Source organism: Balaenoptera physalus, assembly GCF_965194825.1.
Source record: "Balaenoptera physalus genome assembly, chromosome: 16".
Taxonomy (NCBI): domain Eukaryota; kingdom Metazoa; phylum Chordata; class Mammalia; order Artiodactyla; family Balaenopteridae; genus Balaenoptera; species Balaenoptera physalus.
The window spans coordinates 72,756,368-72,783,903 of record NC_138898.1 but is presented as its reverse complement, the minus strand read 5'-3'; the positions used below and the strand labels follow the sequence as shown (position 1 = coordinate 72,783,903).

Genomic DNA, 27,536 nt, shown 5'->3' with positions numbered 1-27,536 from the left:
CTTTCTCAAGGCCACTAGAAAAACACAAGATCTTTCCAGTGCAAGAGTTGTGTGGCTGAACATGTCTGGGAAACAGAGCAAAATGGCCCAGGCGGGGTGGAGAGGCTCTAGAACCTTCCAGAGACCTTCCAACAGTCACTCCCTGTCCATCACTCTGGGCTCCTTTTTTGCACGACTCTCAAGAGCCCTTAGCCTCAGAGAGGTCTGCTCAGGCAGCCGAGGGCAGCGGACTCAGCAGCCGGCCCCGTGCATAGTGGGTTCTCAATATACACTTGTTGAGTAAACGGAAGATGTGTGCCTCCTCCCTCGATTACGGCTCGAATTGAGAGGACTGTCCTTTTGGCTTTTGGAGGACTTAACTCCCCTAGCACAGCAGTCGTCATCCCAGCTGCCCACTTCCATCCCCAGAGCAGCTTCCAAACAAGCAGGTGCTTAGGATTCTGGCTTAATCAGGTCTGGAGGAGCAGGCAGGTGTCAGTACTGTCAAGCACTTCCCAGGTAATTGCCCGTGCATCCAGGACTGAGGATGTCACTGCTGGCTGTCCGCTCAGCTCCTGTCCCTGTCCGAAGTCCGAAGCCCATCTGCACACCCCAAACGACGGGCAGCCTCTGGATGAAGGACACGAAGCCCTTTTTGGCCCAGGCATCACCTCCTCGGGACTTTTGTGACTCACATAGGCACAGAGCAGCCTCTCTCTCCTCCCCTAATGGTATTCACAGAATTCTGGTTTTATAGCACAGTAGTAGTTGTCATATACATCAAGGAATGAGGAGGGTTAATGCTTTAATACCTTCACTTAAGCGGGGGTGGGGGGGGTGGTGGGGGAGAGAGAAAGAAAGAGAAAGAGAGAGAGAGAGGGAGAGAGAGAGAGACACGTTATGGAGGAAACTGTAGATCTCGAAACGCTCACCAGGGTGAGCGCACATCCCCAGCAAACCCAGCCTCCATTTCCAGAGAATGGTTGAGGAGTGTCTTCAGAGATAACAGCAGTATCACCACAGTCCCCTGAGCTTCTCCTTTGCAGCTCTTATCTCAAAAGTAATTGATTAATTTTTTGTGCACAGCTGGGTGTCTGGTGAGGAAGAGGTTTAATTTTGTTTTCTGCAAGAGAAACAGTTGATCTGTAGTTCTGGAAGAGCTGCACGTTCAGAGGGCAAATTCACAGAAGGAGACCAAGATGTGAAGTTGTGGAGCCCTGTTCAGTGCAAACTGGCCCAGCTGATGGTGCAGGAGGGCAAGCGGACCCCTAGATGGAAGTGACCCCAGAGCGGGGTTGGGGCAGGGCAGGGGTGGCGGGGAAGAGACAGGACCAGGACTGAGGTCATCAAGCGGGAAAGAGAGTCAGGAATTGGTGGACACGGGGAGCACTCCTGACCTTGCCATCCTGAGGGCAGACTTGAACTTGAATCTAAGATCTGTACGTTTTATTTTGGTGTGATGCAAAATTCTCCTCCTTAACTCCTCCAGTAGAACTTGGTAGTTAGAGGTGATGGCTCTGGCTCAAATCCTGGCTCTGTCACTTAGAGCTGTGACCTAGGAGGGTTACTTAACCACTCCAAGCCTCAATTTCCTCCCCTGTAAAATGGGGATAATCCTTACTTCTCTCTTAGAGTTGTTTTAAGGATTCAAAGTGTTATTGTATGAAATATGCTCAGAATAATACCTAGTTCATAAACTGCCAAATCACTCAATAAAAGTCAGCTCTTTTTATTATTCACACCTTACAGGATCACAGCAGCCTGGGTAGAAATTGCACCATCTCTGGAGACTCTGATCTAGCTGCTCTCAGTGCCAGGAGTAGCAAGTTGAGACTCTATAGGGGATTTCCCCCTCCCAGAAGCGGGCTGGGTGGCTTGGCTGCGAGGAGGTCCATTTTGAAGCTGGCGTCTCGGTTGGCAGCTGTGAAACACCATAACCTCCAGGGAGCATATCTGGGCTCCAGTTCAGGCGGCAAGTCTGGAGAAAGCTGAGTGAACATTTGGACCCCAGGAAGCAACCTGGAGACTTAGGAAGAGACCCAAAGAAAGAAATTGGACTTCCAGCTAACCTGGCAGGTGGTAGGCTAGGATTTGGCCTCTGGAGGGCGCTCCGGAGAAACCATTCCTCAGCTCAGACTGCAGTGGCACACCTGCCTTCCTCCACCTGCATGTGAGAGCAGGTACCACCTAGCGCCGCCCTATCCCCAACTCCTGACATCTAGTGAACACTCAGCATCCATCATTTGAATGAATGAAGAAGTGCAATATATTTCCCCAAGTCCTTTAATACTTACTATCTCATTTAATTCTCAGCCCTAGGAAATATGCAAGGCAAGAATCATTTATTTAATTTTGCCAGATAAACCGGCATAGGACTCATAACTGGCAAGATCCCAGGTCTCAGACCCCGCATTGTTCTTTCTACTAGAGCATGCTGCTTCTAAAATATCTTTCACTTGTTTGTTTTGCCAGGAGTTAAGGACAATATGGTTTCATCACCATCATCCACCTAGACTTTGGGGGAGTGTATAAAGTCACTTGACCTCCTTGCCAAGCATCCCCTGGCTATAAAGACAATTATCTCCTCCAGTGCCCTGGAACCTGGACCTCCTGCCCGTCAGGGCAGACGGACTTGTCCTGCAGCCTGTGGGCAGCATTAATGAACAGCAGCTGGGAACCTCTTTGGCACAGGTGGCTCTGCTGCCAGCAGGGATGGTGTTACGTCCCTTCACACTGACTGATTCAGGGTATTGCTCGCTCCCAAGCCAAGTGGATGCTGGCCCAGCTGCCTGGAGGGGAGATGTTCTGGTGTATTCTTCCGATGTCCTCTATGTTAAGAGTTTGCAGGTAAGCCGAAGGAAGCAATTTTACTACCTAGATTCACCTTCTTGCTCCCGCGTCTACGATCAGGTGCACAACACTAAGCTTGTGGGAAGAATACATCTTTTCAGAGGCAGCAGATTTTCTCAGAAGAGAGATAAGGCAAGCGTAGTTTTCTATGAGAACACATTCCTGCAGTGGAAGACGAGGCTGTAGATCAGATGGATGGGAATAAGAGGCAGGAGGATTGGAAAGCTCTTGATTCAAGGGTTTTTGTTTTGTTTTGTTTTGTGTTTTTTTTCCCCCACCCATAATGTTTCCAGTACAAATCCCAGAACCAGATGCAGGGTTTAGGAGTGAGAGAGGACTTCCCCTTTCTAGATCTCCCTTGGCACTTTGAGCAGGCACACAAAAACATCTGTTGGCTGATGCTGGGCAGATAGTTGTGCCTCTCTGGTCCTCAGCTTTCTCAAGCAGAAACTGAAATGGAACCAGATCAGAGAAGCCACCAAATCTCGGCTGCAGAATATTTCCCTGTCAGCTGTAGAGGGTATCACGAGAATCTTATTACCAATAACAGTGTGAGTTCTGAAATGTGCACGTGACGTACTTTTTACTTTTATAAATCAGAGCAGGTTCTGTTCTCACTCAGTTGCTTTCTGATAGGCTCTGTTGAGTGGAGTCGGGAAAAAAAGTGGAGTGAACAACCCTATTGTTATCCATTTTACAGATGAGGAAACTGGGGACTCAGAGTTCAAAGTAACTTGTACAGATTCACAGCTGCTAGGGATAAAGGCAAGATTCAAATGATGGCAATGTGGTTCCAAAGACCACACTCTTAACTGGCTGTCAAGTGGAGTGACAAGGTCAAAGAGAACCAAAGACTGAAGGTCGCAGTTGGAGTACCCTTGAGGTCATCTAGTCTAATCCTATCTTGTAAAGAAGGAAATAGGCCCCCAAAGGGCATGGTTTATTCCACAGTACAGAGCTGGGGGACAGAGCTGAGACTACAGCTAAGATTCTGACCTTTGCAACAGAGAAGACTTCAATATTTTCTTGACAGCTCCAGAATCTTTAAATCCAGGGGACAAGGACTTCTGGACATGGATGGGGTCCCACGTCCAGAGTGGCCAAGATCTGAAAGTCAGGTCTACACAAGCAATCATCCAAACGTTTCCAAGAGCCAGATGTTTGACACAGGATGGACTTGACATCCAAATGACTGAATAGATGTTTTACTCTCTCCCTGCTGACTTTCAGGTCTTCTGGTCAAGCACCTTGGTTTGGTTGTCTCCAACACACCAGGGTGCCATCCTCTCTGTCCTTCCCCGTTCCCCATCCTGTCTGGGGAGTTTAGGCTCTTTTCCCTAATCCATTTCATTTTTCAGGATTATTGTTTGGTTCATTCTGGCTTAGCTTGTACCCAAATTTCTTAGGACTGACTCAAAGGAAAAACCATTTTGTTAAAATAGATGCGTTGCTTTTAAACAATTTGTCCTCCTACTCACTTTTTCTTTTTGGAAGACAGAAACTGAATATAGATTTGTGGGAGAGAGATAAAGAGGGAACTGGAGAAGAGGGGTAGAAAGGAAGAAGGGGAGAGGAGAGAGGCGGGGGAGGGGATGTGATGGAGGAGGGGAGGAAAGGACTGGGGGGGTGAGCTCCAGGGCTGATGCCAGGAAGTGAGCCAGGACCCTTCCCCATTTCCGGTTGTGTACAAGCTTCGACCCAAGACCAGGCCTCGTTTATGTCAAAAAGGAATCCATGCCCAGCTCCCTGCTGAGGCACTGTCCCTAAACGCCTAGTTTCATTGGACAAGGGGAAAGAAGGCCCCTCTCTGGTCTCCTAAAGGGGGCGGGAAGCCAGTGGCCCGAACCCAGGAGAAACCGGCACAGAAAGCCCTCCACACGGGGATTCCTGCTGACTCTGTTTCCCCATTCATGACTCCGAGAGAGGGCTGATTGAAAAACCCAGCCGAGTGGCCCCTGCGGGAGGACAGTTCATGCATATTCAAATCCCTCCCTTCCAGCGCTAAACTTAGCAGCCACCTTGCTCATCCCGAATGCCTTCCACCTCCGCGCACCCGATTATCCGCTCCACCTGTGCCCAGGAGCCCCGTCTGGTCTGTCGCCCCCATGTCCTTATCTCATCAATAGCCACCCCTCGTTTACCCGAGTCTCTCTGTCTGTCGGCTCACCCTGAAAGTCCACTCTGCCTCTCTTCGGAAATACAACCTCCTTAACCCTTTCCTCCACTCCCATACCGTCTTCACGTTCTCACCTTGAGCTCACTCCGTGATAAGAACAGCGAACACTTAGGCTGGTTTTACTGCGTGCCCCTGTTCAACGCATCTTCCGGGTACCAGTTCGCTTAATCCTATCACAATCATGTGAGGCTGGTGCTCTTATTGTCTCTCCCCTTTTGTTTAACAGATGAGGAAACTGAGGCACAGAGGGGTTAAGTAACTTGTCCCAGGTCACACAGCCAGTAAGTGATAGAAGCAGATCTTGAACCCAGAACAGTCTGACCCCCAAAACCACGTTCCTAACCATGAAGCCATAATAACTCAACCCTGCGCAGCCGGCTTCCACCAACATGATTGGTCTAAGGAGGATACTGAAATGGCGTCTTATTCAGGCCCAGGACCTTAGAGGGCACCTTGTCTTCTCCTAAAGGATCCTTCTACCCCTCACTTGATTATTTAAGCCTGTGTGGTTTGTCCTCAGTTGACAAGGTGAAAGAGCTGAACGTTTGCCTGAAAAATGCAGTCTTTAAGTGCGCCATCACACACAGGAGACTACCCAGCAAGGGCAGCAGGATATGCAGACCACCACCCACCTCCCGGGTATTCCGAGCGTCCCTCTGGATGAAGCCAGACCAGCAGAGATGAATCACAGTGCTGTCAACATCAGCAACAAACAACAACACGGCCACGGAATGCTACCTACATGCCCAAACTATTCCAAATACCTTATCAATTATCATCTCATTTAATTTCCTTAACAACCCTGTATAAGGGAGGTACTAGTGTTTTGCCCGTTTACAGACGTAGAACCCGACTCCCAGGAAAGTGAAGTGATGGGCCCAAGGTCCCACCACCAGTAGTGGCAGAGCTAGAACTTGAACTTGTACTTCCGTCGCGCTCCTCAGTGCCGTGCACTGTGGCTTTGGGGACTTTGCCATCTGCCCACGTTGAAGATACCATGTTAGGAAGGGAGATAGTCCTTTCTGATCTTGGTACCAAAGAGAGTGGTATGTATCTATATATCCTGAAATTTATTTATTTTGAAGAGTTACTAAGTGGCTGACACTGTGATAAATGCTTTATGTTTATTATTTCATTTTACCCTCAAAATAGCCCCATGACTACAATTAGTATCCCATGACAGGTGAAGGAACTCCAACTCAGAGAGGTTAAGTAATTTGCTCATAGACAAGCCTTGGAGCCTGTCTGGGAGCCCAGGTGGGCCTGACCAGAGGTCTGCTTAGGGTTTACCTGCATTCTGAGTGCTGCAGCTGCGCACTTGACCAAGCCCCCCCTAGTCCAGGGGCTTCAAGGGAGCCTGGTTTACAGGCAGCCTTATGAACCTCCTCGGCAAGAACGTATTTCATTATGAGATGCATTTTGCTCTCATTCTTGGCTCAGTCCAGTCCCCATATTTTCTTTCTTAGTCCAGTTAAAAAATTGGACCTATCTTTTCTTATTTTGTGTACCTAGAAACTGCCTTAAATTCTTTCTGGAAGACGATGAGTATAAATCAACAAATATGTTAAATATTAATTTTGAATTCCCATAGAGCTTCTGACACACAGTAGGTCTCGATTATATCTATGATGATGTTTGTCATAATCTCACTCCTGACTGGCTAGATTCTAAGCTTCTCTAATCCCCCAGCATCAGGCTTCCCACTGTTCTTGCCCCGATCCCAGATCTTTCTCTGTGGTTGAGTTTTCTCTGCTAAATAATAGCCAGCATTATTTAATGTTTCCCATGTACTTGGTACTGTTCTAAGGCGTTTTCAAGACATAATTCAGCCCCCACAGCAATCCCATGAGATAGATATTGTCCCCATTTTACGGATGAGGAAACTGAGGCACAGAGGAATCAAGTAACTTGAATAAGGTCCCACAGTTTATAGGTCATGGAATCAGTACTGCAAACCCAGGTGGTCTGGCTTCACAGCCTGAATCCTTAACCCCTATGTTGTGCTCCCAGTTGTTCCAAGGGCAGCGGGGCAGCCTTGGTGAACTGAGCCGAGAGAGCCCCTGAGAATGAGTTCTGCAGGAAGCTGGAAGGGCATCAAGGACCCAGGCACAAAGGGCTCCCTGCGGGTGGGTGGCCACCCATTGTGTTGATGGCTCAGGCCCACAGGCTTCATCAAATCCCTCTGAAATGCAAGGCTCCCACTCTTGTCAAATTGAACGGGCTTTGCAGATTTCAGTTTCAATCCTGCCAACTTGAAAGTTTTAGCATTTCAGCTGTTTCAGAATTATAAAAGCCTACAAATGCTAAGGCGCTTTTTTTAGAGTTTAAAAAAAATGTGTCTTTTCCCCACCATCACATAACAATCTGAAGGGATTTTTTTCAGATTCTTGCCAAATGTGTATTTTTAAAGATTGCAGTTGGCCAATGACCAGAAGTGGAGACTCTGGGAGGAATGTTGAGGAAGTTCTAAGATGCGTTCAGAGGGGAAGCTCTTTCCTCTCTGCAGAGCCCCGATTCTGCTAGGGTGGATCCTGTTTGTTTCAGCTTTCTCACTCCCTTTGGTGACAGAGTGTTTCCCTAGGACACTGACACTTCAGCTAGTTGGGTGGCCCAGAGGACATTTGGACTGCAGCCCTGGCCAGGGAAGACCACCATTGCTGCATGAAAATCTTCCGGCTCAGCAGCTGTCACCAGGAGCCAGATGGCCCTCAGTGGACAAAGTTACTGCACCAGGTACCAGCTTAATCCCCACTAATTAAGTGTCTCATGCCTGTGTGTGTATGTGTGTGTGTGTGTTTGTGTGTCACAGACTCTCCCCTGGTGTGAATCAGCTCCATCATCATTTTGCAGTGTTTCAGCTTCAGATTGCAAACATCCAACAACAAATAGGAGCCCTGCTTTCTAACGAGCTGGAGATGTGTGGAAAATAGAATCACTCACAGTAGCAGGGAGCCACAGATGTTCCAGGGAGGCAGCAGGCCGTGCCAAGCACAGACGGTCCGTGTGGCCATGAGACAGGATGCAGAATCTTGTGAGGAAAGTGATGCCCACACAACCCAGGAGATGAAGGGATGAAGACGGGTGGGATGGAATCTGGTTCCTTCTTCCAAAGGCCTGGCCTTCTGTACGGCAGCATGACACTACATTTGGAAATGGTCCAAGAAGCTGAATGTTTACATTTGAATAACTTCACTACCAAAGGAAGGGCTTCTAAGGAATCTGAAAGACCTGGGTTCAAATCCCAGCACCCACACTTATCAATTGAGTGCCCTTTAAAAGTCACTTAACCTTTTGGGGCCTCAGTTTTCTCATCTGTAGAAGGGGGTAATCAAAGGATCTACCTGCTGGGTTGTTAGGATTAAATGAGAGTACAAACAAAGCTCTTGACATAGTACCTACTCATAGCCGATGCTCAATAAACAGCAGTTATCCTCACCGTCACCACCACCGCCATCATCATTTCTAGCTCTGCAATCCTAGCAAGATGATCCTGACTCTGCCAAGTTTCATTTTTGTCCTTTATACAACGGGAATAGTGATGCCTATTTCACAGAGTTGAGTTAATGTTTATTAAGTTCCAAGACAGTGCTCAACACACAGGTCCTCAAAGGTGGATTCATTTTCCTTCTCCCCTTATTAGCCTTCAGCCTTACTATAAAAATCATTGAATTTAATTATTGAGAATCAATATTTGCCCAGCATAATGCAGGTTCCCCTCAGGACCTGTAAACCAAGAGGCATGGGCATTGACTGGTCCCCAGTGAGATGATGCTCTAATAGGTAAGACAAGATGCTGAGTGGGGGCTTCCCTGGTGGCGCAGTGGTTGAGAATCTGCCTGCCAATGCAGGGGACACGGGTTCGAGCCCTGATCCAGGAAGATCCCACATGCCACGGAGCAACTAAGCCCGTGCGCCACAACTACTGAGCCTGTGCTCTAGAGCCCGCAAGCCACAACTACTGAGCCTGCATGCCACAACTACTGAAGCCCGCGCGCCTAGAGCCTGAGCTCCTCAACAAGAGAAGCCATTGCAATGAGAAGTCCGCGCACCGCAATGAAGAGTGGCCCCTGCTCACCGCAACTAGAGAAAGATGCGTGCAGCAACAAAGACCCAACGCAGCCAAAAATACATAAATAAATTTATATGTATAAAAAAAGTGCTGAGTGGGATGGTTATGCTGCCTGGGAGACCAGGAGACTTCGAGAGTCTCATAAAATTTGCTCAAGGGTAGATAGCATGTTGGTTTCCAACCCAGGTCATTCTGACTACAGAGTCTATACTTTTAACCATGACTATCTGTTGGCTATGGTGAGAGAATGGAGAGAGGTCAAAGTTTCCCAGTTTCTCTTAGTTGCTTCAGTTTTCCATTTTGAGAAAGAAAAAGAAAGAGAGTGGGGAAGGGAGGGTAGAAGAGAGAAGAGAGAGAGGAGGAACAGAAAGCTGGCTTTGGAGTTGTGTGCAGGGCAAACAAACGTGTCCACCTAGTATTCTGGGAGCCCACTTGCTCACTCAGCTCCCTCTGAATAGGAAGCCCTACCTGGATGTCAGGCTCACTGCTGTGTTCCTCCTCCCCTTCAGGAGGCAGGGCTTGGCCTGTTCAAGGCGAATGTCAAAGCTCATGTCACTTTGGGGCTCTGATAAAAAGTCTCAGCAATGGCTTGGAAGAAATCTCACATGGTTGAGAGCACAGATCTTGGAGCCAGGCAGAACTAGACTCAGACCCCAGCTACACCACCTACTAGATGTGTGACCTTGAGTCAGTGACTTCAACTTTCTAGGCCTCAGATTCCATTTCTGGAAATTGAGGATGGTAATGAACAGTATCTCTCTCTTCCACGGCAGCGAGAGTGAAATGAAAGACATGCACTTGAGGCACTGGCTGATTACATGGGAAATGCTCAGTAAACGGCTTTGTTGTTGTTTTTACTGGTCTCAGAGCAGTGCCCCCTGAAGGCCGGCATGGAGATGGCAATAGCCAGTGCTACAGACAACTCAGGGCTATTTGTGTATCCCACCCAATCTAGAGAGTCTCCTTTCAAAGCAAAAGTCTTTGAATTTGTGTGTGTGAGTGGGCGGTCTTTTATTTTTAATAATTACCTGATAACCAACCCCCCCTTGCTAAAATCTATCAAGATAATAATCTGTCAATATCTATTAAGATTATAAGACCAAATCTCTATTGATCCCAGCAATCTCACTTTTGGTAATCTAAAATAGAAATAAAAACACCAGTACGTAAGGACATATGCATAAGAATGACCAAAACCAAAACAAAACAAAACTGGAAACAAGGTGAATGCCCATCAGTGGGGAACTGGTTGAATACACTGAAGTGATTCCATTCTGTGGAATATTATTTAGCTATTAAAAAGATTGAGTTAGATCTGTGTCTAGCGACCTGGAATGATATCCATAATATATTGAGGGAGAAAAGCAAATGGAAGCTAATAATATCTCCAGTGTGATTCAGTTTTTAAAATCAAACAATGTCCCCTCCCTTGTGCACGTATGTGTGTGTTTTGAGGGTGAGGAAGATGAGGAGGAAACACAGCTAGCTGTTAACATTGGTTACTTTGGAGTTGGGCGGTGTGGGGACGGGGTGGGAACTGAGCAGGGTATATTACTTCTTTTTCTGTTTTTGGATAGTTTCACTAGTTACAGTAAACACATTACTCTTGTCATTTTTGAAGAGGGAACTTTATCTGTGTTTGCAGATGTAAGAAAAAAAATAATGGTGTGAGGTAACCCTGTGAGATCACATAACTAAGAAAGTATTTTCTTCACAGCCTAATTGCCTGAGGAAAGGGGCCACATGTTTTCAGCTTTGTACGTCTAAGACCAGCAAGGTGCCTTCCTTATCCAGAGAAAATACTCAGTGAGTGTGAAATATATGCGTGAATAACATTTACTCAGCCAGCATTAGGGGCTCTGGCTTTTCAGTGAGCTCACTGAACTTGAAGTGAGTTTATACTCAAATGAATCTTCTGATGATGACTTTGCTTAGCTAATTCTTTACCACAGAGCTACGTTCTTGAACTTTTCCTTTTCAATGGTTTTATCAGTGACTCTGTGAGAATTGCAGTGGCAAGCTAGTCAATCACAGTGGCAGGGAACTTAGCTGGGAACTCTAGTGCCTTTGCTGGGTGAGAGTTGGGATCCCCAAAAGGACTTCTTTGCATTAAAACCTGCCAACCTGAACAAGATGAAACTTTAAATCTGGGTTAAAAAGTCCCAAGAGCAAAAACATGTTGCTTGAAATGCATTTGGCTAGCTGCCTTCAAATAGCTTTTCCCAGCTTCTTAAAAAATACATAAAAAACCAGAAAGAGATGAAAACTCAAAGCTTAAAAATTAAAGACTGAAAGACAACTCAATGGCACAATCTTGGAAGAAACAACACCAACTATAAATGCAGTTGGAGACAAAATGATAAAGTAGAGAAGAAAAAAGATAGACTTGGAAGAACATAATCTTTAAGCAATCACACTGTTCAACTCTATACCAAAACATTTATACGTTTCTATGAAGTGAATGATTTTCGAGGAAACAAAAAGGACTCCAGAAAAAGGCCTGTTATAGACAAATAAGGCATGAAAGAAGTTGTCAAATAACTATTTTTCAAAAGGCCCCAGGCCCAGAGGGTTTTACATGAAAATTTCCATGTTGTTGAATCTATTTCAGAGCAGAGGAAATCATTTTATCAAGCTACTACAACTCTGATATCAAAACTTAACACAAATAGCATATCGAAGGCAGACTACAGATACATTTTATTGACAAATATAGAGAAAAGTCCTAAATTACATAGTAGCAGACCTATATCAGCATTATATTATCAAAAATAAAATATAGCCCAAAAGGATTTATTACAAAAATGAAAGATACTTTGTACTATGAAAGGTATTAACACATCTTATCCTATTAACAAACCAGAGAAGAAAAACCGTGAAATCTCGGTAGATATCCAAAAATGTAAACCTCCATACCCATTTAAGATTCTTAGTTAGCTAGACGTTGATAGAAACCTTCCTAGCATGATAAAGAAAACCTTTCTAAACCAATAGCAAATACCATGCTTCTTGGTGAAATCCTGAAGAGCAGGATTAGGGGAGCAGGAATCACCCTGGGAGTTTGCTAAAATGCAGATCACTGGGACTTCCCTGATGGTCCAGTGGCTAAGACTCCACACTCTCAATGCAGGGGTTCTGGGTTTGATCCCTGGTCAGGGAACTAGATCCTGCATGCCGCAACAAAGTTCCCACGTGCCGCAACTAAGACCCGGTGCAGCCAAATAAATGAATATATTTTCTTAAATGCAGATTAGTGGGTTTGCCTAAGTTCTGGGATTTATACCTAGGTCTGTAACCACACTTTGAGAAACAATGTCCATAGGCATCACAATTACAGTGAGGAGCAAGGCAAAGGTGGTCTTTAAGCACCACCGCTGTTGACCACCATTCTCTAAGGCTCAGTCAAAGAAAAGAGAGTAGGAAGAAAATAAGTTCTATCTCTTATTTGCAGATGATATGATTGTTTACCTGGAAAACCAAATGAAATTAATTACCATGCAACTGGCACCAATAAGAAAGTTCAAGCAGCTTATAAATAGATAATTACAAATTGGTAGCTTCCTCACACACCAGTAATACGAAATATACAGAAAATATCCTGGGAAAGCATACCCATTAACATTAGCAACCAGGAATATAACAGCTATCTAAAAATAATATACCCAATCAATGCACAGGCTTGAATGAGGAAAATGGAACAACTTTTCTAAAGGACATAAAAGGAAACATTAATACACGGGAGATTTATTATGTTTTTAAATGAGGAAGATTCAATGTTCTGAAGGTGTCTATTGTGCCCAAATAACTCTATTAATTAAATTTTTATTAATATTCCATTTCTCTGGCAAGTTGACAGAATGGTCAGAAAATTCACTAGGAAAATCAAAAGAACTAAGAACATGTTGGTAAAGAAGCATACTAAGGAAGCACATAGTAAGGAAGCACTTCTGGTATTAAGAATCTTTAAAACTATGGTATTAATTCAAACAAGTATGATAGAACCTCAGAAATAGAAGTATAGATTAAAGAATAGAAAGTCAGATACAGATCTATTGTGTGTGTGTGTGAAGTTAATCAAAGAAAAAGGCCATAATTCACTCCAATGTGGATGAACTATTTCATAAATAGCTTAATTTGTGGTTTAAATATTGAGGGCAACTTTGTGTCCAAGTTCTTGAGATTCTCATATCTGCCAACAACGAAAGACAGAAGGAAATTAACATGGTGGTAGCTGAGGGGTAAAGTGCTCAGGACTAACCTGTAATGGGCTCAATACGAGTCTCCAGGCCCATGTGGCTTCTTAAACATTTAATAAACTCATAGGCTACATTATTACAGGGTCAGAAGGGATGGATGTAGGATTTTAGTCCCCATTCCATTATTTACTTGATGTTTGACCTAGAGCAAATCACTCAATTAACCTGAACCTCAATTTTCTCATCAGAAAATGGGGATAATGCACACAGGTCCTGACTCATTCATAACGCTGTGAGGGAAAATGAAATCATATACGAAAGCCCACTGTAACTGTGAAGTGTTGAGCAACAGTGGACATCTGGTAACCCTATTCTAATTTAGGCTGGTGTCACAGCACAGGGGTTAGGAGCCCAGGCTGTGGTGAGAAGCTGCCTGGGTTTATTGCATTGTGGCTTCGTCATCTACCATCTGTGGGATTTGGAGAAGGTTCCTTCACCTTTCTGTACCTTGGTTTTGTCATTTACCAGCTGTGGCTCCTTGGGCAAGTTACTTAACCTCACTGTATTTTGGCTTTCCTCATCATTAAAAGGGTAATAACAATAGTACCTACCCCAAAGGTTGTTCCAGGTAGCAAATGAAAAAGCATGCATACTGCTTAGACCAGTGCCTGACATGTAACTGATGCTTGTTGTTTATCATCATAATTATCTCTGGGGATCTATGCCTCTCCTACTCCAAGGTTGGAGCACATAGGCCAGTCTGCCCTTTGGGACCCCTCATCTACAGTGATTGGTTCAGTAATAGACATAGACCTAATCAGAGCCAGTGAAATACAATGAGACTTATACTTGCTGGGAAAGAAACTTATATTCTTCTGTTGAATTCAAGCAGAGAAGCATATAGCCCTGAGAGCTGCTGTTATGTATCTGTATCTCTGAGTCTCTCATCCATTACTCTGAAATGGAGTCAACAAGAGAGGAAGCAGGGGAAAGAATGGTGAGAGAAATAGTGTATTTGTGAATTTGATACATCAAGTCATACCTTTACTGTCCAGGTTTGTGAGCCAATAGACTCAGTCTCTCTCTCTCTCTCTCATCTATCTCTATCTCTCTATCTCTTTTTCTCTCTCATTCTTTAAGTCAGTTAGAATTGGGTTTTCTGTCACTTGCAATTGAATGAATTTTAGGTGATGCAACAGTATTATTGTACTATTATGACATCAAACAAAATGTTCCCCAATTCTCCAGAACAGAACAGATTGGGTCTTGTTAACATAAACTCTGCACTTCATACATTTTTCATCCTCAGTGTGTGGTCACACAATTATGAATGACAATCCTTTATCCAAATGATGGGCCTTTAAAAGATAAAAACAACACTGCCCTTTTCCAATTCTGGTTGAGAGCACAGTGCTAGAGACAAGTCAAGAGCTTCAAGCTCATGACCTTCAAGCAGCAGCCCCAGGGCTGGAATGGAAATTAACCAGAAACCAGCATTTCAAATTTCAAAAGGTCACCATTTATGAAAATATTCTTTAGTGTTCACCCCAAACCAGATGATAAGTCAGAAATGGAAGGAGTGGGGCTGAAACAATGGTTACACACAACTTGCTTTCCACGACCCAGTAAACTCTATTTGTGCCCAATTAGACTGGCAGTGACCTCCTGATGTTGCATTCAGACTTTCAACATCAGTTAATCTGGCACACTGAACCTCATCTAGTGACCTGTCACTGGGTGTCCCTATAGGAATTAACAGAGTTTGGAATGTACGTGTTTGTCTTCTGATCAAAAAGCATAGCTACATATATGGGGAAGCAATTAGACAAGACATCTCTTACGAGTTTTGGATCAATGTATCCAATGGCCCTCTTAACACACGCACTTGAATATTAGATGAGAAGCTATAAATTCAACATGTTCAAAAAACCAAACTCCCCAACTCCCCCTACAAACTTTCCATCAGTAAGAGGCATCACTGCCCATCCAAAGGTGAAGCCAGAAACACAAGAGTCCCCTGACTTTATTTTTCTTCACCCTTGACAAACAACAAACAGACACTTCTCTGGATTCCAGCTTTTACACATCTCCCAAAGTGATGGCCAATGTCTCCATCAGCACGGCCACCTCCCTAACAAGGAGGGTCATTGCTCCTGGATTATTGCATTAAAGCCTCTCAACTGGCCTTCAAATATTCCTCTTCTATTCCCCCATCCACTGTCCACACTCCATCTGCAATGAGCCTCAAAAATGAAAACTTTATCACGTCAGATTTTTTAACTACCATTTTAAACTTTATAAAGGATTCCTGTTGCCCCCCAGGATAATGTCTGACCTAACACACTTTCCACGGATCTGCATGACTTGGCCCCTGCCATTCTCTGCACTCACCCCACCTATGAATGTATACTTTTCTACGGCCATTACTGAGTGTTTTAGTTCCCCTATTATGCCATGCTCTCTTCAGCCTCCAGACATCCATATGTGCTGTTCTTTCTTCCTGGAACACTACCTCATCCCTTCATTTCTCTAACTCACATTCATCCTTCAGTTCTTGTGAGAGTTGTAGTTTTTATTTTGGAAAATTCTTAGTCCAGGGATGCAGCTTGGTGGTTAAGGGGAAAGGCTATGTAGTCATATCATTTGAGTTCAAATTCTGTCTCGGACATTAGCTAGCTGTGTGACCTTGGGCCAGTTACTTAACCTCTCTGTACCTAAGTTTTCTTATCTGTAAAATGGTGAAGATAAGCATTGTTAAATGGGTTAAATGTGATCATGTAAATGACTTAGCATAGTGGCTGGTACATAAACTGTCAGACAATGTTAGGTATTATCATTATTTTACATGCCATACATGGATGCTTCCAAAGGCTCTGTCTTTGGTTCCATTCTCTTCTTTTTCACAGCTTTTTTGGAGGCTCTTATTCTCATTCTCTTATTCTCTACCCTTTGCCACTGATGATTTGCAAATGTGTATTTCCAAATCAAACTTCTTTCCAAACTTCTAGAGTCTCTCACTGAGATTATTGCAGTGGCACTCACCACCCTCCTCTTGCGGCTTATCTCCCTGTTCCACTCTCACATCTCTAAAATCTGTTTCCACATGGCACCTGACTATAATTTTAAAAACGTCAGTTCAGATCACATCACTCCTCTGCTTAAAACCCTTCAATGGCCCTTCCCATTATCTTTCGACCAGGGCTATCAACCCTGGCTCTGTTGACATGTGGGACTAGAAAATTCCACTGTGGTGGCTTTCCTGTGCATTGCAGAATGTTTAGCAACATCCCTGATGCCCCTAGATGCCAGGAGTACTCCCCAATGCCCCTACCAAGTTGTGACCACCAAAAATGTTGCCAGACGTTGCCAAATGTCCCATGGGGGGCAAAATTATCCCATACTGAGAACCACTGCTTAGCCTAAATTCTTGATATCTTATGATAAGTGTCCAGGTCATTCCTGCTCATCCTGAGGACCAGACTGGAGTCAGTTCCACTCAAACCACATGGACAGAGGATCGAGTGATAGGGTGACATAGTAACCCAAAAAGAAAATCAGAGTGCTATTACCAGAAGAAGGGGGATGGATGTGGGGCTGGCACAACAACACACAAACAGGAGCAGACGTTCCTGGCAGCATCCCCAAGCCTCCCTTCGATTCCCCATTTCTCTCTGTTTCCCAGTGCCTAGCACTGGGACGGGGCATGAGAAATGTTTGTTCAGTGGGTGCCCCAATAGTCCCTTCCATTCCCTAAACTTTTCATCTTCACACTCAGTCTCTTTAACTGATCATTTGAGGTAGAAGGTAGACAATTTATAAATTTAAACCCCTATCCACCAAAAACTTGAGGACTCACAGCTCAGTTTCCCTACCCTCTGCTTTGTCTCACATGTAGGGAATCTCACCACAAATCCAGAGCTTTGACCTCTTTGTAGGGACATAGCTAAGCTTTGTCGGTGTTTGTGAACAAAGACACAAGACACGGTGAATCCTTCAGGCCATGTCAAACTTGATACCAGCAGGGTTGCATTTTAATCCAAGACACCTCTTTCAGCACCTGCTGAAATCTCACGTTGCCTCTTACATTCCAGTGATGGGGGAACAATGGCTGAGCTTAGCTGCAACTAAAGAGAACTCAAAAACAGAGAAATGGGAACCCGCCAAGGGACCGTGTTTCAGCTCCCAGTGGAGAAGAAAAGACAGAACTAGAAGGAAATCTTATGACAGAAGTATGAAAATGCCTTCTTTAGTTTCTCTCCTCAACCTCTTGAAGTTTGTCAACAGAGTGAAAATTCAGCTGTAGAGAGATTCTCCAGTTTTGGGGTCTCAGGACTCCTTTACACTTGTGCAAATTATTGAGATGTTTCTATGGGTTAAATCTAACAATACTTACTGCGTTGGAAAACAAAACTCAAAAAATTTAAAAATATTTATTTTTAAATCATTTGAAAATAATGATAGACCCAATAGCATGTTAACATATGTAACATATTTATACGAAAAATAGCTATATTCTCTAAAAAAAAAAAAAAGCGAGAAGAGTGGCATTTGGCTTTACATTTTTGCAAATCTCTTTAGCGTCTGGCTTAATAAGAAGGCAAATAAATTCTCATATGTGCTTCTGCATTTGACCTGCTGCCAAATGTTTTGTTGAGATATATGAAGAAAACCTAGCCTCATACAAATATGTGGTTGACAAAGATAGATGAATCTGAATAGCCTTTGAAGATAATTGTGGATAGTCTCCTTTGATATTACACCAAAACTCGACAAGCAGTAGTTTCTTAACAGCCAGTTGCAATGTGGAATTTGAAACCATATTCATTAACTTTTTATGCTCTAGTACATTAAAATCCCTTGCTCTTTCTAATTCTGCATATTGAATGAATCTTTTACCGAGGGATCATTTTTAACATCATGCATCGGTCATTTGGAAAATATCAGCTGAGTTATACAGATCTTCCAAATCTGGCACATTACACAATAGAAAAAAAAATTACATTCACTCATGGGGGCAGATAGGAGCAAAATTGTAATTTTTACTTGAAACCTTGAATTTTTCCCTTGGCAATAAATACTGTCAGTTGTTTCGTTGAAGTGACAGGCTCACTTAGCTCATTTTCGAGAAAATGTCTGCCAAATACCCAAGCCTGAATAACCATAATTTGCCTGTCAGTCGTCCTTTCAAGTAAATATGATGTTTCATGGGAAAAAAGCAGCTAGTTCAGCTCGCAACTCAGTTGCACGAGTGCCTTTGCTGGAGACCCACGGTGGCCTTTGGTTTACAACGGAAGTGCTTTACGTGTCTTTCCCATTTTGTCACATACAAGGTTCAGGATTTAATAAAAGTAATACCTTTTTGCTGCTTCACCAGGGATGTTTCAAAGTGAAACTAGCACTTTCTTTCACTGTGAGTGAGTGGTGGTGGTGATGAATACGGTGAGAGCTAGAACCATTTGGTTCCATTGCTGTTATTCATGCTCAGGCTCCAGGAGTGTTACCCACCATTGTTTTTGCATCATCTGTGCAAGTGTCAACATAGTGAAAAAGGCAAATCACATCTTATTAACACTATGCAATAGTTTTGACTTTGCAGACCCCCATGAAATGGTGTTGGAAGGCTCCCCTTACTCCTGGGCTTAACAGAAGACATTTTGAGAACACTGGGCCATGACATCAGCATTAAGGACATCAGTTTTCAGATTTAAAAGACCTGGGGTTGAATCTTCCCTCTACCACCACTCACTAGTTATGAGAATTTGGACAGTTACTTCTCTGAGTTCCATTTGCTCATCGGTAAAATGGGTATAATACCCCATAGGGCTCTTGAGAGGACCAAGTGAGATAATGCATACAAGCACTCAGTATGCTCTTGCTACAGTTATTTACTGAGTGCTAATTGTTCCCCAGTGTGGCTCAGCTGGGGGATATTCTAGAATACATATTCCCTAAGGTTTTGACCACCTTCATCAACAAGTATGAAAGGAATCGGGCCGAAGATGTATCACCAAAGATCATGAATCTTGTTTCCTGGTAAGGTCTCTATTAGCTATGTCATTGGCTTTGCCTCAGGGAAGCAAAGACTTGTGAAGATTCTCAGGGACTAACAGAACAGTGGTATCCATGGCCGGGATGAATCCTTGCTGTTGGCAGAACAATGCAGATGGGCAGATTCTGTCTGATCTATTTATCACAGGAAGATGGTAAAAACCAACACCAAATTAGTACTTACGTGTGCCAGGCACTGCTCTAAGTGCTGTACAAAGAATAACTCATTAAATCCCTATAACAACCTTATGAGTAATAATCCCCTTTTTATAGATGAGGAAATTGAGACACAGAAAGATTAGGTAATGCATCCAAAATCACACAACTGTATGTGGTTGACCTGGGATTTGAGGCCAAGCAATCTGACTGTATAGGCTGAGTTCTTAACTACTACACTGCACTGAGGAAGCAGGAAAAAAAGGGAGGGAGGAGTGATTTTTCCAAAAGGTTTCTTTCCCCACCACAGGGCTTATGTTTAAAAAGCCTAATTTTGCTCTAAATGACCTGTTTAAAAAAACCCTTTGAATCAATCAGAAACACCAGGAAAAATGAAAACTGTACAAAGCAAATACATGGCATGATTTTGAACAACTAGTTAAGTGTTAGAAAGGAGACTCCATCTTTGAATGACTCAGAGATTTCAATGACATTGAAACCAGAAAGAAAAACATGTAATCCTAGAAAACAACTTAGCTTTGCATCAAACATTGTCTACATGATCATAATAATGTTCAGTGGTTTTCAAACTCCAGAATCAATCTATAGCTCCAGCATGGAAGACATTAGCATATTTATAGAATAGAATGCAAAAGGAGTGAATCTTGACCATGAAGAAGTAAAAATATAACCAATAGACATGGGTACGTGTGTGTGGTGGGGGAGGGTATGTGGACATCCTCATTCTACAAAGTGGGAAGCTAAGACATTCTACCCAAGGTGGTTGGAAAAAGAAATGAAGATTAATGTTATTTTTAGAAATTAGAAAGGTAATCAATACAGAGTGTGGAGTGAGTTAGCTAAATCCTCACCTATTATGGCAGGAAGTCAATAGATTATAAACCAAGAAATAGAAGATAAACATATTATTTAGAGATGTGGATGTAACCACCAGAGGAACTGAATCAGAAATGGTTCTAAAAAAAAAAAGCTTGCTCTGAGGAGTAGGATTTGGAGTAGGGAGGGGTGAACCCCCTTGAGGTAGATGCTTGTCATTAAAAGCCCTTCCATATGATTTGATTTTTAAAAATAGTGTGCATGATTAAATGTCTTAATAAATTGTAAGATACTTTTTTAAAGCTTTTGAGTAAATTATGAGTAATTTGACCTGGAAGAGAAAAACATACCCTTTCTAATCTCCTTGACAGAGTAGAGCAGAAAAACAGGGAAATGATATATATTAGAGATTCACCAAACTGGAAGTAGCAGTAGTTCTGGGGGTTAGGGGATGAAACCTTGCCTTGTCTATTTTACTTTAAAAGTTGGTATTAAGAATATGTTTTTGTATTACTTTTATGTTAAAAGTGTTTTAATTAAGAAAATACAGTAGGAAAAACATGCCACTCAAAAACATGACAAAAATCAAATATCCAGGATTGTCTGTAAAAAAAACAAAAACAAAAACAGGGCTTCCCTGGTGGCGCAGTGGTTGAGAGTCTGCCTGCCAATGCAGGGGACACGGGTTCGAGCCCTGGTCTGGGAAGATCCCACGTGCCGCGGAGCAACTGGGCCCGTGAGCCACAATTGCTGAGCCTGCGCGTCTGGAGCCTGTGCTCCGCAACAAGAGAGGCCGCGATGGTGAGAGGCCCGCGCACCGCCATGATGGGTGGTCCCCGCTTGCCGCAACTAGAGGAAGCCCTCGCACAGAAACGAAGACCTAACACAGTCATAAATAAATAAATAAATAAATAAACGAAAAAAAAAAAAACAGTTCAAAAACTTAAAAAAGAGAGAGAAATGTGTCATCACTCAATCATCACTCAGTTTGTCTCCATGGAGCTCTAGAGGTAGGCTGTTTTCCTGTTCTCTTTCCCTTCTGCTTAAGGATAAGAAGCCAGGGGCTCTGAATTCATGTCCACTCCAGCCCCCAACACATGGGAGAGGTCGGTTCTCCTCTGTGTGCCCTACACAAGCCCTCCTCACGCATTCGGCAAATGTGTTTTGAGCACCTATTGTAGGCCAGGCACCTTGGGGACACACTAGCCCTAAGAGAACACTTCTGTGATGATTAGTCCCCCTGACTAATCCAGGACCCCCTGCCTTATGCACCAGGAGCATTCTGCACTGTTCGCCTGGGTGCACTCAGCTTCTTCCCTACATAATTGTGAACTTACCAAAGATGGGACTGTGTCTACTTTATTCTCTGCTGAATCCTTGGCACCTAGCACAGTGTCTGGCACACAGTAGGTGCTAAATAAGCCCTCATAGAGCAGGAGGACCAGGTTGGAGCTCCCCTCAAGTGCAAACCGCTTACTTCACAGCTCCTATTGCCTCTCCAGACTGAGAAGAGGGACCAGCATGGGAGAAGATGCCAGCTTGAGGGGGAGAAGGGGGTGAATCTGTGAGTCAGGAAGAGGTTGCCCTACAGGAATGATGACTCCAAGAGCTTTGTAAGATCTGGTAAGCATTAGAAACTTCCACGTCATTGTCATTTCGTTTAAACCCCATTTCCCCATAATGAGAAATACAATACCGAAGACAGTAAGGGACCATGGCTTGTTTTCAGGGGAGGAAGGAAGGCAGTGCTGAAGAGATGCTATTCCACTGTGCCCAGTCTAAGAGAAGCACGAGGGCGAGGTGAGGCAAAAGCTTTAACGATTAGAGCTGAAGTTTTGCCTGGGGGAAGCAAGGAAGGTCACAGGACAAACTGCTCCTTCTATCAAGCAGCAAATAATGCAGGTGAGGAGAAGACTCAGACATGGCAAATTCAAGAACACGTCATTCCTGGGATTAAACTCTTCCAAAGGCTTCCAGTTCACTCTAAGTCCAAGTTCTTACAGCTTCTTTCTGGCCTCAACACCCTCACCTATTTTCTTTTCCTCCTCACTCATCCTGTTCAACCCCACTGGCTTCCTTGCTCCTTAAACACCCCAGGCACCTCCCCACCTCAGGGCCTTTGTACTTGCTGTTCCTTCTGCCTGGTAGGAATGCTCTTCCCACCTGGCTTGGTTCTTTACCCCTTTCAGATCTGGGGTTAAATGTCACCTTCTCAGGGAAGCCAAACTTGACCACACTGTTTAAAATTTCATCCCCCTTCCCCTCCCCAGTACTTCTGCCTACTTTAAGAGAGTTTGGAGAAAGTCCGTGGTCTTGGGCTAGGACTCTCCATTTCCTATGCTCAGCCCCAGGGACTCCAACTGGAAAATCATCGTTGGGGGTGGCCCAGATTGACTTTTCCTTGGTTCAGACCTCATTATCTCTTAGAATCCAACCCCTGCCATTTCCCCACTGCTCAGAGCTAAGCCATCACTCACCACAGAGTAAAAAAGCAGAAAAGAGCAATTATTATGCTGTGCAGCAGACCTTTGACTCAGATTAACATCATTGCCTCTTGATTTGATCTTTTTATTTTTCTCTAAACACTTAGGGCATTTTGATTGCAAGCCAGATTCATCTTTGGTGAAAAGTAATATTTTGAAAAACCAGGACTTACTTGATAGTACATATTTTAAGACATTTTAAGCTGATAAACAGCTAATTGGTTCTACTGTCCTGTGATTTGCAAAGGGTCAAAATGATTTGTTGTAAATATGCATCTGTATTAACTGCTCAATGCCAAAATCAATTTCCACAGGTGACAGTAGAATTTTGTAATAGATGAGGTGATGGAAGGCACCTCAACAGTTACCCGTGAGTTTCTGAATCACTTTAATTTAGCTGGTAGGTATTATTGTATTCCAAGGCAGCTATGCATGATGCTGAATAGCATATGCTATGGAAAATAGAGTGGTGGAAATTCCATTTCCTAAACATGCAGGTGTCCAAATATATACAGAATCTGAAGCACGAAGAATAGAAACAGTGCCTGCCAGATCTGTGCACAATATATCCCACACAACATGTATTTTCCTTTTTCCTTCCCCAAGTTTGCACCCAGGATATTGAGGGAATTTTTAAATGAGACTGTTAAACTACTCTGGATCATTTCTGAGGGGGAAAAAATGGAAAATAAGTGATGGACAAACAATGTTGAGATCTTCAAGTCAGACTTGCTCAAAATACAGGCTGCTGAATTACCATCCATTGTGGCAGGGATTATAAGATATATTATTTTAAAAGTAGTTTGTGAGCACTTAATGGCAGAACAATGATTGTTAGGGATTAGCATGGATTCACTAAGAGAAACTCAAGGTAATTAAATTACCTACTCACAAGCAATAAATTCAATGTATATTTATTAAGAATCGACTATGTGCCAGGCTCTTGTTCTAGATTAGTGGTTCAGGGAAATGTGGTGGATAAAGAGTATTTGGATGGCAAAACATATGTGATAATATTTCTTACAACATGCAAGTTAAAATGTGGATAGAGGGTGTTAAGTCATGCTGCCCCAAGCTCATCTCAGCTGCCCGTTTCTAGCCTACTCAGGCCCAAGGTCACTAAGAACCAGACCTGGTGGTACACTCGTCTATTCCATGTCTGGTGTGGGTTGGGTGCTCTTCCAAAATGTTTCTGGCCTTGGCTGCTGCATGAGAGTCAGGCTGCAGAACCCTAAGTACGAGAATTATCCAACCCAGAAAACTTGACTCCCGCCTGACACAGAGTATAAAGCTCAAAGAAGTCAAATGAATGATGTGCCCAAGTCTAGTCCTCAGGAAGTGGGACAGCCACGAACATAATGGCACCCTCAAGTTTGCAAACACCCCAAATCCAATGTAGAAGATGCAAGAATCTCCAATAGTCTGCTCATCTGCGTCTAGTTAGACTCTGGAAAAGAAACTGTTCTTCCGAATGATTGGTGTTGCCTTTTATTTTTTATTTACATTTGATCCAGAGGTGGTGTTTCTTCACAACCTACTGCTATTATGTCTAAATCTTGCTAGCTTTTACCATATCTTTTCCTTGACCTTGCTTTCTGGATGTGGAATAAAAATTGACAAAGGCTGGGTTAATTATTTTTCACAATAGTTCCAGTCATTGAATGGTTCAGAGCCAGTGACTGACATCAAACTCTCCTGGATATAAGAGTGGGCAGGTTGGAAAAACCCAGCCCAGCAGCCCTGGGCAGTGCAGTGTGTGGTGATTAAGGTGAAGCTTCTGGTTCAAGTCCAGCCCTGCCACCACCTAGCAGGTGATCTTTAATTCTCTAAGCCTCAGTCTCCTTATTGGTGGAACAGCCCTGCTAGTTGTACACTGGGCTATTATGAGAATCAGTTGCATCTGTTTATACTAGTGCTTATCCAAGCAAGTAGAGTACAGTAATGAAAGGCAGCACAGGGTAGGGTTGGAAACCCAGCTCTGCCTCTTACTAACCACATGCCCTCTGGGTCCCCATTCCTTCATTTGTAAAATGGGGATAATAGTAATGTCTACCTTCTGAAGAAGGCACAAGGATTAAATGACGTTTGTCAAGTGCTCACGTAGAACAGTGCTTGGCATAGAGTCTGTGCATGTTAAAGAAATAAATAAATGCTCAGGAGTTAGCCCAGAAATGAACGTGCAATCTGCCCCAGTAATTGTAGCATGGCACACAGAAGGTGTTCATTAAGTGTTAGCTAATTATTATTTTACTGTTTCCTTGGCACCTCTTTCTAGGGTTCTCATGACCCATTCTCTCTTTCTGCAGCTTCCTTAGAAGCAACCCCAGGATCCATATTGTCATGTCACCTGCTTACCGATCCCAGGAGGAAGGGCAGATCTACCCTGGAAGCAGGCCCTCTCGTGCAAACCCAGGAAGTAGCCCACAGATGATGAGTCTCTGCCTTGTAAGGAACTGTCTTAAGCCAGAGAGCTTCTAGTGCCAGACATTTCTGTTCATCTGCATCATTTTAGAGCAAGCCTCAGTAGACCATCAAAATGGTATTTAAATCCTGAATTCTTTCTCCTCCTTCATCTCTGTTTTTGTGTTTTTGTTTCTAGTTTTCTTTATTTTTTTCAGTTTTCACAGTTTCCTCTGTTCCTTGCCCCATAGTGTTAATGTTACTTAGGGTTCTGTCAATTTCCCTCTTTGTAGTCATTGGGGTTTCTCGGACACTTCTTGTGTACTTGCATGTCTTCAATTACCATCTATGCTTGGATGATCCTAAGTGTCAACCCAGGTTCCATCTCTGTCCTAAACTCTATATTAGTGATTCTTAACACTTACGGAGGATGAGACTCTTTCTATAAAAGTGCCCATTCACATCATAGTCTTCATGAAGCTTCATAATCATATGAACCTCATCTGTGGAACTATATGGATGAGTACCTCTGTCTAGACTCTCAGTACCAGCTGCCTGTTGTGGACCTCAATTTCTTCACCCTCACCCACCCAGTAACCATGTCTGATAGAGTTTACCTTCAGTCTGTCTCTAGGGTCTTTTTTTTTTTTTCATTGCCATCAGAACACAGGTTACCAAAGCTTTCTTCTCTTGCCTGCCCCAACAGATATTGTTCCCTGTGTACCTGGCCAGGGGCTGCCTTCCCTAGAGACCATCAGAGGGGAAGATCTCATTGACTTTCTTTCAACCTCTTCATGGCTCAGAAAGAGGACAAGGACTGTCTGGGCAAAGAACTAAGTGAGAGTTCTTCAGGAAAGAAAAGAGAACCCAACAGAATACCTGATCTGAAGAGTCTATGATAAAGGTAAAACGTGTAAGAAAAAAAGAAAGCAATTCAACATTCTTCGGAAAACAAAGGGTACTTCTAGAAATAAAATGTTATTACCGATTCCTGCAATGAGATATAGCAGGGATTGGCTAACTTTACTTTTTCTGTAAAGGGCCAGACAGTAAATATTTTAGGCTTTGCAGATCAAGCAGCAAAATCAAGGATACTATGTAGATATTAATACAACAGTAGAGAAAACAAATTTCCATAATTTTTAAATTGACAACATTCAGAATTATAGATGCTGAAATTTGAATTTCTTATCATTTTTATGTGTCATGAAATATTTTGAGATGTTATTTAATTTTTTCTACCATTTGAAAATGGACAATATATTCTCAGCTTGTGGGTTGCACAAAAATAGGCAATGGGCCAAATCTGGCCAATGGACTGTAGTTTGCCAACCCCTGAGATGTAATTATGTATCACAGTACATATACATCATTAAATTTTCAACTTGTAGAATTTTAGAGACAAAGCATGATGACATATATCCTGTTTATTGATAAGTCTGAACTAAGTGGTATATAAACAGGCACTTGTTTTATTTTGGCTTTCAACGGTGTTATGTCCAATCCCTCATTTTCTTAATGATATTTTGGGCAGATTTCATAACTTTACAGTCACTTTTGGTTGTTAAAACTTCCAATTGCCTATCTGATTGCAAAGCCGTATCCCTACTCCTCCCTCCTTTATTTTATTTTTCTCACTGTATTTATTTATTTATTACTCCTCCCTCTTTTAGATGGGAATACCTTCAATATGCTGTGGCAGGGAACAAGAAGGAAAAAAAGGCCAAAAGTGCCACTTCACTTAGCTGGGTGAGCTTGCAAACCATTCTTGTTCATTGCTACTGTTCCTCCAGCTGACACTGATGGTCAGGTTCTCTGCACACAGGAGTCTGTATGTTGACTTTCCTCTGGAGGCACATGCATTTGTTATTAGAGGGCCCTTTGGAGTCTTCCCACTGCAACTTCCTTCCTGATGTGAGGTGCCTGAGTCTGGTCAGTCTTTTCCATCCCACCTTGGCTCCCATCGCTGGCAACCCACAGCCCCATGCTGCTGGGTCTGCAGTTGGCCCATACAGTAAGTACCCTGTGAACATTTTTACAGGCCCTCCTCCGTCTGGATGGACTCAGTTCTAGACCAACATGCATGGTTTGGGAAGTGGAGCATGAGCTGATTCTCAGCCCCTGCTTGTCCCTTAGGCCAGGTAGCCCTGTGCAAGACAACACCTTCATGAACATCACGTAGCCCTGTCTAAGGTCTTCTTGCCTAACAGGATGCTCTCTTGGGTGGGATACTGAAAAAATGGCTCAAGCTCTCAAGTATCCACCATAGATCCACTCAACTCAGAGACCTCTCCATTCTAAACAGGCGGACCTGCTGCCATTCCCTCTCTCAGCTCTGGTCT

The 27,536-nt window shown here is 43.5% G+C and overlaps 1 protein-coding gene and 2 long non-coding RNA genes across 3 annotated transcripts in view; 2 read left to right on the top strand and 1 right to left on the bottom strand.

The window, feature by feature from the left end:
* Positions 1–27,536, top strand: part of LOC309645684 — a 594,963-nt gene that overhangs the window by 139,737 nt on the left and 427,690 nt on the right. The window lies entirely within an intron of this gene.
* CACNG3 (calcium voltage-gated channel auxiliary subunit gamma 3) overlaps positions 1–27,536 on the bottom strand; it is an 87,202-nt gene that overhangs the window by 50,953 nt on the left and 8,713 nt on the right. The window lies entirely within an intron of this gene.
* LOC309645681 lies at positions 836–27,536 on the top strand. Its single transcript, XR_014255010.1, has 3 exons — positions 836–7,738; positions 25,101–26,098; positions 26,868–27,536. It is a non-coding gene; the product is annotated as an uncharacterized lncRNA (long non-coding RNA).